The 17,934-nt window shown below is 32.7% G+C and overlaps 1 protein-coding gene and 1 pseudogene across 21 annotated transcripts in view; one reads left to right on the top strand and one right to left on the bottom strand.

Annotated features, from left to right (window-relative positions):
* LOC145248122 (disabled homolog 2-interacting protein-like) overlaps positions 1–17,934 on the top strand; it is a 1,344,959-nt gene that overhangs the window by 535,544 nt on the left and 791,481 nt on the right. The window lies entirely within an intron of this gene.
* Positions 6,010–6,126, bottom strand: LOC145248592 (5S ribosomal RNA; annotated as a pseudogene).

Genomic DNA, 17,934 nt, shown 5'->3' on the forward strand with positions numbered 1-17,934 from the left:
TGGGAATAATTTTCCCTTTGACCAATTTGGTACCCCCAAATGGAAAACAGCATTTGTATTGTTAAATATAATTATCCACTGACACGTGTTTCATCATCTATGACTCGTCAGAGTGGCTGAATCTAGCGAGATTCGAAATCGGGACCCCATACTAAGAAGCATAAACCTCTACCACTGAGCCATCTTGCGCAACTGCTGAATGTATCGCATTTTATGAAGATGTTTTTTGTTTTTTTGAATGAATGCGAGATAGCCCAGTGGTAGAGGCTTATACTTCTTACCATGGCGTCCTGATTTCGAATCTTGCTAGATTCAGCCACTTTGATGCATTGTAGACGATGAAACAAGTGTCAGTTAATAATTATATTTTAACAATACATATGTCGCTCCTCATGTGGGGGTACCAAATTGGTCAAAGGAAAAATTCTCAACTCGCATTTAGGTACTTTCGTATAAATAATTGGATTCGTTCAAAAAGTATCACGAAAACAAATAACATCTACATAAAAAACGCGATACATTCAACAGCCATGCAAGATAGCCTAGTGGTAGAGGTTTACGCTTCTTACCATGGGGTCCCGATTTTGAATCTCGCTAGATTCAGCCACTTTGATGAGTCATAGACGACAAAAGACATGTCAATAGATAATTATTTTTGGACCAAGAAAAGAATAAATACCCTGTAACAGAAGATGACGACCGGTGCACATTTCAAGTGACACCGATGATTCGACCTTGACATTGGCACAAGCACATGGCATTAGTTGTTGGTAAACACATTAAATAGTAGACTTCGTTAATGTTTTGTAAACATATATTTTTTCTTTTAAATCCTAAAGTTTTGTAAATATATTTTTCAAAGATTTTGCTCATGAACATTCAACCAGGTCTACTATTTGATGTGTTTACAAACAATATATATATATATATATATATATATATATATATATATATATATATATATATATATATATATACTAGCATTTCAGCCCGGCGTTGCCCGGGTGTTTGGAGGTGTATGCTGAGCAAAAAAAAAAAAAAGAGTAAATTTTTTTTTTAATTTGACCCCTATTATGACCCCTTAAAATTTACAGTTTCGGGCTCAAATCACTTTATTAAGTTAGATCCAGGTTCAAGGAACCTATATCTAAAATTTCAAGTGTCTAGACCCAAAATTGTCGGAGGAGTTTGGTAGAGTTCTTAAAGGTCAAATCGTTAAAATTTGACCCCTTAACAGCCAAATTTCTGGCTGACGCCCGTCACATCGATTTTCCCAAACCTCAGTACCCGGTATTTCAAATTTCGAGTCTATAGACTAAAAATTGACAGAGTTATTGCGTAGGGAAATGTACACAGACAGACAGACAGACACGTTCACTTTTATAGATATATAGATATATATATAGTAGACGGTCATCTTACCACTTCCACCAAGATGGCCGTCTACAGAGCGTGCATCCTCAGTGTTCTACTGTATGGGAGTGAATCCTGGACTACATACTCAATACAAGAGAGGAAACTCCAGGTCTTCCATATGAGGTGTATACGTAGGATACTTGGTATCACATGGCAGGACAGAGTGAGTTATACTGATGTTCTGCAGAGAGCGGGCATCCCATCCATTTGCTCCCTACTGCGTGAGCGACGTCTTCGCTGGCTGGGCCATGTGCGCAGGATGGATGATGGGCGCATCCCTAAAGACCTTCTCTATGGCGAGCTTGCCTCAGGCTCAAGAAAGAGGGGGCGACCCCATCTTCACTACAGGGATGTCTGCAAGCATGACATGAAGGCTTTCTCGGTGGACAGGAATACATGGGAAGCCTCTGCAGCTGACAGAACTGCCTGGAGGAAAATGATACGCCAGGGGATTATCATCAGCGAGAGGACCCTCCATGTTGAAAACGCTGCAAAGAGAGCTAGGAGAAGAGCGAGTGTACAGGCGGAACAGCCGGACGAAGCGGCAAATTGCATAACAACCTTCGTATGTCAAGGCTGTGGCAGACTATGCAAATCAAGAATTGGTCTCTACAGTCAGACAAAAGGATGCATACAGGCAACATCTTAATATGGCGCTGATCCATAGTCGTTTCGACTGACGGATGCCACACATATATATATATACACACACACACACACACGCACAGACATATCTACTATTACATAAAAGTTACTTTGTGTGTGCATGAATTCCTTCCTCATAGGTTTCCAAACGGCTGAGCCTTTCTTTTGCAAATTTGACACAAAGCTAATTTATATGTCTGGCAGTGTTCTTAGATATGTTTTGTACAGAAATTCATCCAATAAATATAAGAAAATCGAAAAACTCTGATCCTAAAAACAGTTTTTTTTTTTCTTAGATAACAAAGAATTTTTACACGTTACACCAGCAAGGGAGATGATAAAATCTTAGCAAATGATTTCTTCTTAAAAAAACGAAAACAGAATTAACATCTGGAGAAATTGTTCAGTGGGAGAGCATTCCACTACAAATCGAATGTTCCTCTGTTCAAGCCCCGATGTACCTTACTATTTTACTTTGATTTTTTTTTTTTTTTTAATGAGTTCAATTTACAATAAAAGAGGTACCATTTAAAATTGCTGAAAATCATTTCTTCATTTGCATATTTTAAAATTAAACATTAATCAGAAGTGACTTTTCCAGAGTAGTTATCATCAAGCCCAAATATCAGCTGACATGATATTGTAAACAAACACAGACGGAATTTGATGAACAACATTATCATATTTTATATATATATATATATATATATATATATATATATATATGCATTTTATTTATTTATTTATTGATTTTTTTGCGAATTAGTCCACCAGGCAAATTATTACTCATAATATGTAATAATAAAAGACTGATTCTATAATAATACGTATGCAATCTGCATAAATTATAATATCATGTTTAAGCTTATTGTATGACCGGACAACGCCGGGCATCCAGCTCGTATATATATATATATATATATATATATATATATATATATATATATATATATATATATATATATATATATATATATGAGAGAGAGAGAGAGAGAGCATCCACAGACACATGTTTCGTTATTACCAAACTCTTCATTATGATTTCGATACAGCATGTCAATGCTGAGAACAGTAACCATAACCACACATATTGTAATCTCACGTATTTCCCCTGAAAAGAAGAGAGCATCTCCTACTATATTTCAAAGTCGATTTTGTACTCTGTCAAGACAGGGAAGTGTGCTCTGAGTGGCACCTCACCAGATGTGGTAACAGTACTCCATCTTAGTATGTATATGATTCTCATACAGGTAGAAGATTGTGTCAGGAGTGACATACTTTTTAGAGCAGTAGAATAATCCAAACATTTTCCCAGCAATCTTAGTATGTACGTCGAGGTGGCACGAGTGCTATGAGTTCATCAAAACACATTCGATTAAAGTACTTGTGAAAGTAAAAAATTTTTAAAGTCGTCCAACACATGCCAACATGTAAAACAGACGTTAAACCAATAATGAGTATGATGATGAAAAATTCTATCAGGCATGTGAACAAAGTGTTATAATCTATGGAAGATGAAAGTAGTAGTCCGAAGAATCCAAATAATACGAATTCTTTTTTTTTTTCTTTCGCATCTGATATTCAAGCGGCACTTGTTATCATGAAATGAAAGTAAAGAGTTGCTTCCCTTGTCTCATTTTTTGTTAGAACACAATATTTCCTTTCATTTCGACAAAATGGACAACTTATGTTGAATCTAAAAACGAAAAAATTCAATTCTAATAAATAGATTTAAGCTTTGATCGGTGATACGAGACATTGTCTCGTAAGTTAGAATATTTTTGTTTCTCAAATCTGCTTTATTTGATTGCCTTCTGTCATCGAAGAAAGAAAAGAAGCGATTGTTTTACTTGAGTAAACCTCACGTTTTTATTATTTTGATAAATAAATCAATATGTCGGCAAAAAATAGTGTAAGACCTGTAATCATAAATAAAATAAAGATTTATTTTTCTCTCATGAATAAATGTATGTGCTAAGCGATTTGGCCATACAGTGACCAATCAGCTTGCAGGGTGCATTCATTTCATTTGTCCCTTATGTCGCAATAAACATGGCATAATAAAAGAAGAAACAGAACATAATTGCAACTTTTCACTCAAATTTTCGGATTTTGTAATCCGGCTCATATGCATTTATTTTTCTTTCAATGGGTTGGTAGTTGTTTTTCTTCCGATGAGTTAAGGGCAGAATAGATTCATTGATTGACATGATAATTAAATGAATGATTTTGCGCTACGAAACAGGTGCTGTCAAGAATTTTGCATGTCAACGTACTTAAAGGAATAAATTGTAAGATGGTCAACAATCATGAAATTTGGAATATGACTTTTGCCATTTGTGATATGCTTTGTAATTACGTCGAGCTTCATAAATTATAAAATTAGTATAAATAAAAGGTTGAATAAAATTGAAAAACAAAAAAATTTCCACATAAAATATATATATATATATATATATATATATATATATATATATATATATATATACTAGCAGAGAGACCCGACGTTGCCTGTGATTGAATGATAATCAATGAATATTTCACACTCATATATTTTTATTGTCATCAAAATCCATAAAATCGTCCGGGATGAAGCTTCACATGTCTTCATGCAGTAACTTAGTCCAAAATATATGTTATTCTACATTGCACTCTAAAGAGCCTACTGTTTCTTTTATAAAATTATTTTATATAAACTTCTTTCCAGTTAAAAAAAAACAAAAAAAAACAACAAACAAAAAAACATGTAAATCTTCAAGCTTTATAAAATTCTTTGCAGTTAATGAAAAAAAAAAATTAAGAAATTTATGTGCAGAGTTTTAACTTACAGACCACGTCATACAAAAAAAAACTAAAAAAAAAAAAAAACACGCTATCAACTTACCTACAGTAGAATTTTCACAGCCCATTGTTCTATCATTGTTGCTAAGCGACAACATGGAAAAAATGGCTTTACCGATGATAGATGAATTGAAATAACGATTTTAATTATCGATTATCGGTAATTATTGGAGTATTCCGAAACAAAACTGAACTAAGATTACTCCCAGACTTATACACTAAAATTCTGTAAATTTTAAAGAAAATCTGTTTAGCCATTTCGGAGTATATAAGGAACGAACTCACGCACACAGAGACAAAGTGGCATTTATATAATTGTATATATATATATATACATATATATATATATATATATTTATTTATTTATATAAATTCACCCGTTATCCCCTTTTTAGAAGATGGAATCGCCCAATCGTTTAAGACAAGATTCAAGCAAGCAAGGACGGTTCAGTTAATAATTATTTAGATTAATCGAATGTTTATTGAAAAAGAAAAATGCAATAGAGGAAAAATGAACAATTTTTTTTGTCAAATTCTGTTTTAAAAAATACATAATTACAAAATTTAATCTACCAGAATACATTTTCATTTCAAATCAGGCATTTTAATCATTTGTTAACAGTTGAAAAAAAAAAAAAATTATATTATGACCCTTCGAAATTTGAAAGGAATTTGGAAGCATTTAACCTGTCGAATAGAAAACTCTTTAAACTGGCTTTAAAATTATTAATAAATCCTTATTTAATTAAGATTGAAAGTTTAGGAAGGTTTCGGGTTCTTGTTCACAATCCTTCCTATATTTAAAAAATGAAAATAAAGAAAACTCCGTATGATGTACGTACTAGTGATGAAATGAAAATATCATATTCCAAAACTCACGTAAATTAATTCAGTATTTTTATTTTAAAAGAAAATCCAATTTTATGAATATCCAGGTTCCTTCAGACTTAGACAAACTAAGGATACCCATGAAGGATTGTCTGCGCGTGAAATTTTTGTGGCAGGAGGTGAGGTGAGGTGCGCCTGCGGTGCGCAATCTCCAACCACACCTCTCCCGAGACAACAGTGGCAGGACGACTGAAAACAAATGCCGAGATAAGCGGAGAGCACATACAGCACATAGAATTCCCAAATGGTCGCCCATCTGGTACTAACCAGGCTCAAAGTTGCTTAACTTCGGTGATCTGACGAGAACCGGTGTGTCAACGCGATTATGCCATATATCCAAGTAGTGAAAAAATCCAAGGGAGATAACTCAATAACTCGTACTAAATTTAAGTTGTAATGCCTACAAATTGCCATTTATCGCTTGAAAATGATTTTCTTAATAAAATAGACCTGTTTAAGCAATTTACGTTATTACGTTATGCGTTTTTTTTATCATGTCCATCATAGAGATTTTCTTTCTTTTTTTTTTAATATATGGGGGAATTCTGGGCAAGACCTGTTTTTTTTTTTTTTGTGTGTATGTGTTTAATTCAATGAATAGTTTAAAATAACACTACCTTAAAAACAATTCATTGTAGTGTTATAATCATATAGTTCAATAAGTAATTAATGACAAAAACGATATAAAAATAAAATAAAACTTTAAAAAATATATTGATTCATTTTCATTTTTTGCAGACTGTTATCTTCAACTTCATAGTTTTTCTTGTTTCACAATGCCAGTAATGTGGTAAAACGACAGTAATTAATTAAATGAAGATGAGGATAACAGGCCGCAAAAAATTAATTTCAAAATCCTATTTTTAACAACAACAAAAAAAGTGATAAATAACAAAACAAAAGAAAAGCATATTAGTGAAATAAAAATTTAATCAAATAGAAATCAGGACAATGCTGAAAATATACTGTGTGTGTGTGTGTGTGTGTACGCGCGTGCACGAGCGCTTGCACACACACACACACACACACACACACACGCGCGCGCGTGTGAGAAAGATACTGTGAATAATTTCTGTTACGCCAACAAGAGTTATATCCCTTTAACCGTCCTTGACTATCGGTTCTTGACCTGTTAGCGTGAATGTTAATTTACTCAGAATTTCTTTCTGAATTATTATCATCAAATCTAATTGTTATTTTAATCAGTGCTACTTTTACTAGCGCTGTTTTACAATCGTTCACTGTGCAGAGAGAGACAACTCTCTTTTACCAAGAGATTCGCTCAATTTTTCATAATTTAGGAGGCTCAGGCTCAGTGCAAAAACTGCAACTCAACTACAACTTTTTCATTAAATCAAAACAACAAAACATTAAAAAAAAAAAAAAAGAGCTGCGACGATTTTTTTTTTTATAAAGTGATACTTTTTATTAAATCAAAAAACATTAAAAAAAAAAAGTTGCAACGAATTTTTTTAATATAACAAAATTGTAACATTAATAATACAAAATGTAGTTTTTACGCGACTATTAAGAGAATCGTTTCTGTTTTCGTATTGTAATTTACGACACTAAATCAACGAAACAACGATATTTTCATTAAATGAAAACATTTTTAAAAAGAAGCTGCGGCAACTTATCTCTGTATTTTTATGACTACTTTATTTTTAAATAAGTGCCTAAGTTTCAAATGTCATGCAAATCCGCGTTATTCGAAATATCTAAGGGTGCTTGCTTGTTTTACCTGCGATCCTTCATAATCATCGAGATATTAAAACCAAGACTAAAATATCTTCAATAACGTGCTGGCCGTTTGTTTTGCGCACACACAAATTTCTTATGATAATCTAAAGGGAGGTAACTTTTATTTTCTAAAAATTTATAGGAACTTCTACGTAAAATGTATGTATGGACAATCGGAATTTAAATAAGATAATTCCGATTACTGTTTTAATGTGTTGTTCAAGCGCAAACATTTAATACTTAATAAATACATTTAAAAATTGGTATTATTCAAAATTAAAAAAAAAAATCTCGATTACTTAAAATCATAATGAGCATTCTGTATCAAATTTAATTTAATGTTATTACTACCTGGCATTAAATAAAAAGCAAATTTTTGAAAAACTTGTAGCATTATGACGCTGAAAAAAAGTGCTTATATAAACTTACAGAAAACAATTCAGTATTTTGTTCTTGTTGTTTTTAATTATTTTTTTCTTTTTAAGAAATTCTTTTTCATCAAATGAGTCTTGGGGTTGAGAGAACCCATTTTTTTTTCACCTTTTCTCAGAAACTACTGAGGTGATCTGGCTGAAATTTGGCATGGACCTTTGTTATGAAACGTTGCAGCAAACTAAGTTATTGATATCCGTTCGATGCACAATTAGTGATTCATAGGGATCAGTATTGAATGCAAAAATTAGTACAAATTTAACCATATTCAACCATCAATTTGGCATAAGGCATTGATTTTAAGTCAATGGGCTATAACTTTTGCCCGCTTTTAAATAGTTAAAAATAAAAATGACTTAAATAATAATAAAACAAGTACCGGATTTCTTTTTTTTTTTTTTTTTTTAATAAATTTTGATTACGGACATTAGTTTGCCATAAACTGTAAGTATATACAAAAATTCTTTTAAATTTGAATTTTTCAAAATATTTACCATGTAGTGTTACATAAAGAAACACCTACTAACAGGGGTCGTTCCAAAAGTAAAGACTCCTACCTTTTTTTAACTCAAAAAGTTTAAGTACTGCATAGACAGGAATGGTACCATCAAAACGAGTGACCTTTTGTGCTCCAGGATTTATTTTTCTACATAGTCACTACCATTCTCAATGCACTTTAGCCAGAAATTCAATGATGAATCTCTGCTTCTGATGCACGTCCATGATAGGCGTTGCTTTCTTAGTCTGATACCATCAATATCTGCAACAGAGAGATGAAATTTTCCGGTCACGAATGTATAAGTTCAGTCATCATAACAAAGCAATTTGCAGTCCCCTTTTCATCCATTACTTTTGGAATGAACCGAGTAAATGTTGGTGGTTCGTTTAGCTGGAAATCTAAGTTCAAACTTTAGTGTCGCTGGTGAAACTTTTTATTTGTGTATGTCATTTGCTTGGGGGAAATAATGGAATGAGTTACAAGAAAAATTCAGAAAGAAATTGATAAAAAAAAAATGAAGAAATTGAATTGAGGAAATATCAATTAGAATAACCCCACTCTTTATCTATGCCTAAACCTAAACGTAGATTCCATGAACAAAGCTTCTTTCTTAGAACTGCACGCCTGTGGAATTGTCTTCCGTTTTCCTGCTTTCCGGCTGATTACAATATGGTTGTCTTCAAGTCTAACGTAAATAAGTTCTTGATGAGCCGTTCTATATAAGTTATCAAATTTACCAAATTTTCATTACTAATGATTACTATATTGTCCAATTTCTACTGTACACTCTTTAACCCTTATCCTTGAGTGGCCTCTTGGCCTTGATAATGTGGTGATACCTATGTAAAAAAAAAAAAAATTCTTAAAGATTTGTCACCAGCAAAAACAAGCAAGAAAAAAAATTTTGAGATGCATCCATTTAATCTGTGTGGCATGAAGTTGTTATTAAGGTTTAATTGTGACGATCTGACGGACAGAGCCCTTTATGAAGATGCTTGGTCATATCAATTATTATGTAATGTTGCCAAAAAGTTGTTTGACTCTTTAAAAAAAAAAATTTTTTATTGAAATCAAAAATGTCAATTTTTATTGAAAGAAAAAAGTTTGAAGATGAATTTATTTGATTAGCTTAGAAAAGAAAATGTTATTACAAATGGAAGTGTGACAGACCAATGCTATTTCAAATGAAAATGTTATTTAAAAATGAGGCATGATAGACTAACGAAAATATCATTTTGAACTGAGATGTGACAAACCAACTAAAATGTTATTTCGAATTGAGACATGACAGACTGACTAACAAAATGTTATCTTAAACTGAAACATGACAGACTGATAAACCCCCTTACAAACTCTTGTGAAGATGATTTAATGCATCAAAGAATGAAAAAAATTAAAGAATGAAATTTGAAAAATGAAAAAAAAAAGTGATACAAAAAAAAAAGTAAAACAAATCAAATTTAAAAAAAATATTTTAGTGATTTTTCTCTTAATATTCTTTTGGAATTTTTTTTTTTTTTCTTTTCTAAAAAAAAAAAGTATTTGTATTTCCTATTTTTTCTTGAAATTTTCTTACCAAAAAAAAAACAAAAAAACAAAAAAGAAAAAAAAACTAACGCACTGGATTTTACCAAAATTGTCTCCATTCAAGTAATTTTCTTTAAACTTTTCAATTAATGTCATTATAAATTCATTTGTAATTAATTAAATTATTCCCATCTTCCATTAACAAAATGTCCTTTCATCAATGGCAGTCAAATCTCTCAAACGTTTATTACCATTCAAACTGAGATTAAAGTATAGTATCTCTTCTGTCCTCGGTTAGAGGAGCAGATAAGGCCACCATTCTCCCATGTATGGAGTGTTATTGTCATATTTGGGCTGGTGCATCTGCTACTAGTCTCTCGCTCCTAGACAAGGTTCAAAAGAGAGTTGCCAACCTGATAGGTCCTGAACTGTCATCTTAGCTTCAGCCTCTATCCCACCGACGAAATGTTGCATCCCTCTGCTTGTTTCTATAAGGATTTTAATGGTGAATGCTCTGACGAACTGCAAGCACTTGTACCCCCACAACGTAAATACCCTTGACAAACCCAACAAGCAGCTAAATCCCACCCCTGCACAGGTGAAATCCCTAGATGTAGGAGAGCTTTCTACTCCAGTAGTTTCTTCCCCAGAACCGCTAGACTTGGGAATTCTATTCCGGCTCCCTGCTTCCTCAAATGTACTGACATGCAGAAGTTCAAGTGTAACGTGAACCGACATCTAGCTGCCTAACTCCCTACATAGTACTCCAGTAGCTTATGTCCCTGATAGTAGCCCCCTACACCAAAGTGGCAATGTGCCTTGTTTGGGGTGAAAATGTAATAAAAAAAAAATCTCCCTAAACTGAACTTAAATCTTAAACTAAAGTACAATCTTTCGGGGACTGGGATATTCCATCACTTGTGGGTAACTTTGCCCTCGTTGGGAGGAAGATAGGAATGGTGGTTACTATTTTGGTGAAATGTGTAGACAAAACACCAGTAACTGAATTCAGATATTTCTTTCCTTTTCCCACAAAATTTAGATTAAATATGTCGATAACAAATGATTTTCCCTGTTGCATGCAAGTCTTAATCATTTTAATTTTGATAAATAAAGCAGATGTTTCTGTTAAAATTGTGATTTAGTTGTTAGAATTGACTTTTTTCATCAGAACGATTAGAGTTGCTTCCCTTTCGTCCAATTCAAAAGGAAAAAATGCTAGAAAATCTGAAGTTTGTTTGAAGAAAAGATTTTGTCACCATTTTATATTGTCTCGTGTATGCATATATATATATATATATATATATATATATATATATATATATATATTGTATATACAGGGTGTTCACAAAGTCTCGCTACATTATGTAGCCAGACTTTGTGGAAATCTCGCTACATAATGTAGCCAGACTTTGTGGGCACCCTGTATGTATGTATGTATGTATATATATATATATATAAGAAAAGTCAGTATAATGAAAAATTTGAAAATCTGTTAAAGATAAAAAAATAACTATGTAATTTTTTTCTTCTTTCAAATAAATGAATTTTTCTTTTTTAATCGAAATGTTCGGCTCAGGGTGATACAGAAGATTTTCATTTTCGAGATCTTACAGTGCAGCTAAAGATTGCCGATTTCTTTCCCATTTTTTTGAAGAAACGTTTTTAATGTCCGAGTGTGTCTCACTGAAACTATCAAATATTAAAAACGATTTCTTTAACCAGTTCAGAAGAAATCATCGATCCCCACCTATGTTACAGGATCTGGACAATAAAATAAAAATTATATTTATTATTATCCTGAGGATGGCTCATGGAGCTAAAAATTTTGATTAAAATAAATAATTTATTTGAACAAAATCCTCCATCATGTTATCTGGTTTCTTTAAGGATTTTCAAGATCATTCCAAATATAAGGCCGCCTATTTTTTGACTCAAAAACTAAAACATTGAAAAGCTACGAAAACGGAAGTGGTACCATTACAACGAGTGATCTTTTTGTGCTCTATAGTTTATTTTTCTACATAGTCACCACCATTTTGAATTCACTTTTCATGCCTCGGTCATAAAATTCTGGAGCACACTTTGTCACTCGCATCTCTGTCGCCACTCTGAAATCGATATACTCATTTTCTTACTGTGCTGACATCAACTGCATTGGCTTCGTAAACGTTCAACAGGCGTCGGTGAATGTTGATCGGTTCAATTTTTTCTGCATGGAGGAATTCAATAACGCTTCTTTGTTTCTGATGCGTGTGATGATGGGTGTTGTTTTCTTAGAGTCTCACGCCATCAATATCTGCCACAGAGATATGAAAATTTCAGGTCATAAATGCATAAGTTCAGTCATCATAACAGAGTAATTTGCAATCCCCTCTGATCCATTGGGGCGGAATAAAAAAAAAATAGTAGGCATTACTTTTTGAACATCTTTTTTTTTTTGTATATGAGCATAATTTATGTTTACACACTAGTTCTTGTTAAATTAAAATGTCAAGCAATGATTAGTCTGGCCAATACCAGATGGGTGACCATTTGTGAATACCAGGTATTGTTTATATTATGTCAGCATGTAGAAATTTCCAGATAGTATCTGGGAGTGCGCTTAAAAATAACAAAAATAAAAGATAATTGAATACAAAATAAGTATTTCCTGTTTTAATTAGAATCCACAGTTTTAGGAATCTGTGACACCCTAAAAATTAATAAAATATTTCTGCGCTTAAAGTAACGTGTAGCCGAATGTTGACCACAAAAGAATAGATTTGCTAGGAAAATTTGGTATATTTTCTTGTTAAAATCGGGTTTATTTTACAATTCACAGTGGTACGTAAACGTTGTCAAAAAAACAAAACGAAAAACAAATATATAACAAATAAATGTTATCAAAGACAAGATACTATTGTGATTTAGTAGTACTTTTTCTACCTAACTGAATTAGTTTTTAATGTTTTTATTTAATGTAAAATGTTTATTCGGTTTCATAAACAAGTAATGTTGACCGCTCCCGGAGAACAAGAAAAAAAATGGGCGTAGTGTCTCTTTACATCTTTGAAGTCTCGACAATCACTTCAAAATAAGAAATAAAACAAAATGGTGGTAGAAACCCACCCAATAAATCTTGTTTTATTCAGATTTACTCTAAAATTGTCCAAATTCATTTTAAAAAATATTCAGAGGGTGACCTTGAAAGAAAAATGGCTGCTGTGTTTGAGTTTTCTGTAAAAACTGAAACTGAAAGAAATCCTTACTCAACATATAAATTATAAAGATAATTGTTCGTAAGGAAAGTTTGCTTTCAAAAAAAAAAAAAAGAAGTTTTTTCGTATTGAATGATAAAATCCATCTTTTGAACATTTCCATTTCGAACCATCAATTTACTGCGAATAATGATTCAACGCTCATGGTAAATTACAGATTTCACACCTGTAAGAATTGGCTATTAACCGATGCTTAGCAATTCACTGAATCATTTTCAAAATTGTCAGCCAGCTTCATAACAAGTTAGAATATTGTTATTTCTTCAGTCTGCATGAAATTATTGTCATAAATATCATCTACAACAATTGTTGGATGCAGTCTAAGAATTCGGCAGCCATTTTCTTTCTCCGTCACTATGTCTACATATTACCATTTGGAGAACAATGATCAAAATTAGTTTCCAAAACTAATTGTCCGCACTGTATAGTGTCAAAAGATATGAAAGCTTCAAGCATTTTATTTTTCTGTTCCGCCACTTTTATATGGAATATTCTTTTTTTATATTGGTTGACATTGAATTATGTCGAATGACAAAAGACAGACATTCGATCTTTTCATTGTTATTCAAAAATCTACAAACATGTCGATGATCAGCTTTGAAGAAAAATCTTAACCAATGTTCAAAAATTTTAGATCATTTTCGCTAGCGATGAAAGGATTCCGATGCAATTACTAATCCTGATTCTTTATACATTTCTAAATATTTAACAATAGACTTGTTACTTTTTTTTTTTTTTTTTTAATTACCATAAAAACATTAAATGTGCAGATATTTTGTCAAACGTTAAAAAAAAAAAACTTGTTGGAGATGATCTATAGATTTTTTTTTTTTTAATTGTTATTTCACCCCAAACAAGGCACAGGGACATGTGAGGGGCTGCTATTTGGGTCAAGATTTGCAAGGATATTGTTTATGGAGTTGGGCAGCAAGACGTCTGTTCACATTATATTTGTATTTCTGCATGGCGCTACAGTCAGGAAAGCAGAGGTCCAGGAGAGAATTCCAAAGTGCAACAGTCTGAGGGAAAAAGCTATTCGAGTAGAATGCTTTACTGCATCTAGGGATCTCTACAGTGTATAGGGTGGGATTTTGCTGCTTTTCAAGTTTGTTGAGGGTATTGTCGTTGAGGGGGTTCTAGTGCTGTCAGAGCACTTGCCATTAGAAATACTTATAAAACAGGCAGAAGGATGCCACGTTTCAGCGATGGGATAAAGGCTGGAGTTGATAGTTCAGGACCTAATTAGGTTGGCGACTCTTTTTTTGAACCCTGTCTAGGGGCGAGAGACTAGTGGCTAATGCACTAGCCCAGATGTAGCAACAATACTCCATGCATGGGTGAATGGCGACCTTATAGAGGTACAGGATGCCCTCAGGTGTGAGTAGCCTCCTATCTCTATAATAAATGCCTTAATGAATCTTGCTTTTCCTCAACAGTGATTTTCATGTCATCGAGTGTGTTCACAAAGAGAAATTTTGGAGGGAGTGGCCTGCTGGGTCTAAAGCAGAGTTGGAGGCAAAACGTTGGGCCTTTTCAGTCGTTGTTTAGTTTTACTAGTAGTTTAAAATATCATTTTATCATTACTAGGCCTATGACAACAGCATATTCTTTTCCTTGTTTTGATTCTCAGGTATAAATCCATTGATATCTTATTGTAGAGTGATGTGGTTCTCGGTTGATTTTGTCTGTGTCGGATATATACTAGAGAGTCAAAACAATGAAAAGAATATGCTGTTGTCCTAGCTCTAATCATTACTATTAGCAGTGGAAGATTTTATGTGGAAATATGAAATTTGAAAACGAAACCTATTCTTATGTGCGCTTCAGATCGGTTCTTATGAGAATCAATTTCCAAAGTAAAATGAAGCTCACTATTCAATATTCAAACCTTTAAAATAATTATTTCAAAAATGAGTTTTGAAATTTTTGAGAATCAAGTCTTGCAATATGTCACCTTCATTTTGTCATTGACGTTCTTAGTACTTGTCTTTTTTTTTTGTTTTGTTTTGTTTTGAAGGCTTCTTTGCATTAATTTTGTTTTGAAGGCTTCTTTGCATTAATTTTGTTTTGAAGGCTTCTTTGCATTAATTTTGTTTTGAAGGCTTCTTTGCATTAATTTTGTTTTGAAGGCTTCTTTGCATTAATTTTGTTTTGAAGGCTTCTTTGCATTAATTTTGTTTTGAAGGCTTCTTTGCATTAATTTTGTTTTGAAGGCTTCTTTGCATTAATTTTGTTTTGAAGGCTTCTTTGCATTAATTTTGTTTTGAAGGCTTCTTTGCATTAATTTTGTTTTGAAGGCTTCTTTGCATTAATTTTGTTTTGAAGGCTTCTTTGCATTAATTTTGTTTTGAAGGCTTCTTTGCATTAATTTTGTTTTGAAGGCTTCTTTGAATTAATTTTGTTTTGAAGGCTTCTTTGCATTAATTTTGTTCTGAAGGCTTCTTTGCATTAATTTTGTTTTGAAGGCTTCTTTGCATTAATTTTGTTTTGAAGGCTTCTTTGCATTAATTTTGTTTTGAAGGCTTCTTTGCATTAATTTTGTTTTGAAGGCTTCTTTGCATTAATTTTGTTTTGAAGGCTTCTTTGCATTAATTTTGTTTTGAAGGCTTCTTTGCATTAATTTTGTTTTGAAGGCTTCTTTGCATTAATTTTGTTTTGAAGGCTTCTTTGCATTAATTTTGTTTTGAAGGCTTCTTTGCATTAATTTTGTTTTGAAGGCTTCTTTGCATTAATTTTGTTTTGAAGGCTTCTTTGCATTAATTTTGTTTTGAAGGCTTCTTTGAATTAATTTTGTTTTGAAGGCTTCTTTGCATTAATTTTGTTCTGAAGGCTTCTTTGCATTAATTTTGTTTTGAAGGCTTCTTTGCATTAATTTTGTTTTGAAGGCTTCTTTGCATTAATTTTGTTTTGAAGGCTTCTTTGCATTAATTTTGTTTTGAAGGCTTCTTTGCATTAATTTTGTTTTGAAGGCTTCTTTGCATTAATTTTGTTTTGAAGGCTTCTTTGCATTAATTTTGTTTTGAAGGCTTCTTTGCATTAATTTTGTTTTGAAGGCTTCTTTGCATTAATTTTGTTTTGAAGGCTTCTTTGCATTAATTTTGTTTTGAAGGCTTCTTTGCATTAATTTTGTTTTGAAGGCTTCTTTGCATTAATTTTGTTCTGAAGGCTTCTTTGCATTAATTTTGTTTTGAAGGCTTCTTTGCATTAATTTTGTTTTGAAGGCTTCTTTGCATTAATTTTGTTTTGAAGGCTTCTTTGCATTAATTTTGTTTTGAAGGCTTCTTTGCATTAATTTTGTTTTGAAGGCTTCTTTGCATTAATTTTGTTTTGAAGGCTTCTTTGCATTAATTTTGTTTTGAAGGCTTCTTTGCATTAATTTTGTTTTGAAGGCTTCTTTGCATTAATTTTGTTTTGAAGGCTTCTTTGCATTAATTTTGTTTTGAAGGCTTCTTTGCATTAATTTTTCAATTTTATCAATTACTAGCATTTCAACCCGGCGTTGCCCGGGTGTTTGGAGGTGTATGTTGAGCAAAAAAAAAAAAAAAAAGCGGTCAATTTTTTTAACTTTGACCTCTATTATGACCCCTTAACATTTATTGTTTTAGGCTCAAATTAAGTTATTGAGTTAGATCCATGTCCAAGGAACCTATATCTAAAATTTCAAGTGTTTAGACCCAAAATTGTCGAAGGAGTTTGGTAGAGTTCCCGAAGGTCAAATTGTTGAACTTCGACCCCTTAGCAGCCAAATTTCTGGCCGAAAACGGATCAAAGATTTTCCCAAATCTCAGTGCCCTGTATATCAAATACGACTGTAGACTTAAAATTGACAAAGTTATTGTGTAGAGAAATGTACACACACAGACACACACCCAGGCACACAGATACAAACACATTCACTTTTATAGATAGATAGATAGATTAAACAAAAATATATACGTATACATAAATATATATGGAAACAATATTGTGTGGCCTGTAAACTTTTTACACAAATATTATGCAAGTATAAATCATGTAGAATATCTTCATGAATATAATTACACGTAATAGTTAACTAAAGATGATCATCTCATAAGAAAACCGAAAAAACTAATAGGGAATTAATTTAAATAAATGTTTAAAAGAATATGTAAATTAGCTAGATCTTTTGCAGATGAATTCAATTCCATGACCCATATATAAGAAAATTGTATTTTCTTTTTAAATAAATAGAAAAGAGGCTTGCCTTTTTTCTATTGTTCTTGGTCTTTGGGCCAGGATACAAGTGTAGTATCTGTTCCGGAAGATACTGCAGGCAAAGACCATATGTGGGGACAACCTCACATATAAGACCTTGGTCAATGTAAGGGCAACCCTTCATACCAATTGTCACTATCGAGCTCCCCTACTCCCCGGGGAGTTGGTCCCCATTTCCCCTTCACTCCTCACATTAAAAATTGGCCCTGTGCCTAATTTGCTCGGTGGGGGAGCAAATAAATATCTTGGCCTTCGGGCCAGGATCAAAGTGTAGTATCTGATCTGGCAGATACTGCAAGCAAAGACCATATGTGAGGGAAACCCCACATATAAGACCTTGGTCAATGTAGGGGCAACCCTTTATACCAATTGTCACTATCCAGCTTCCCTAATCCCCAGAGAGCTGGTCCCCATTTCCCCTTCATTCCTCACATAAAAAATCGGCCTTGT

This window comes from Euprymna scolopes, chromosome 26 (genome assembly GCF_053919585.1).
Source record: "Euprymna scolopes isolate OS-2025 chromosome 26, ASM5391958v1, whole genome shotgun sequence".
In the NCBI taxonomy this organism is placed as follows: domain Eukaryota; kingdom Metazoa; phylum Mollusca; class Cephalopoda; order Sepiida; family Sepiolidae; genus Euprymna; species Euprymna scolopes.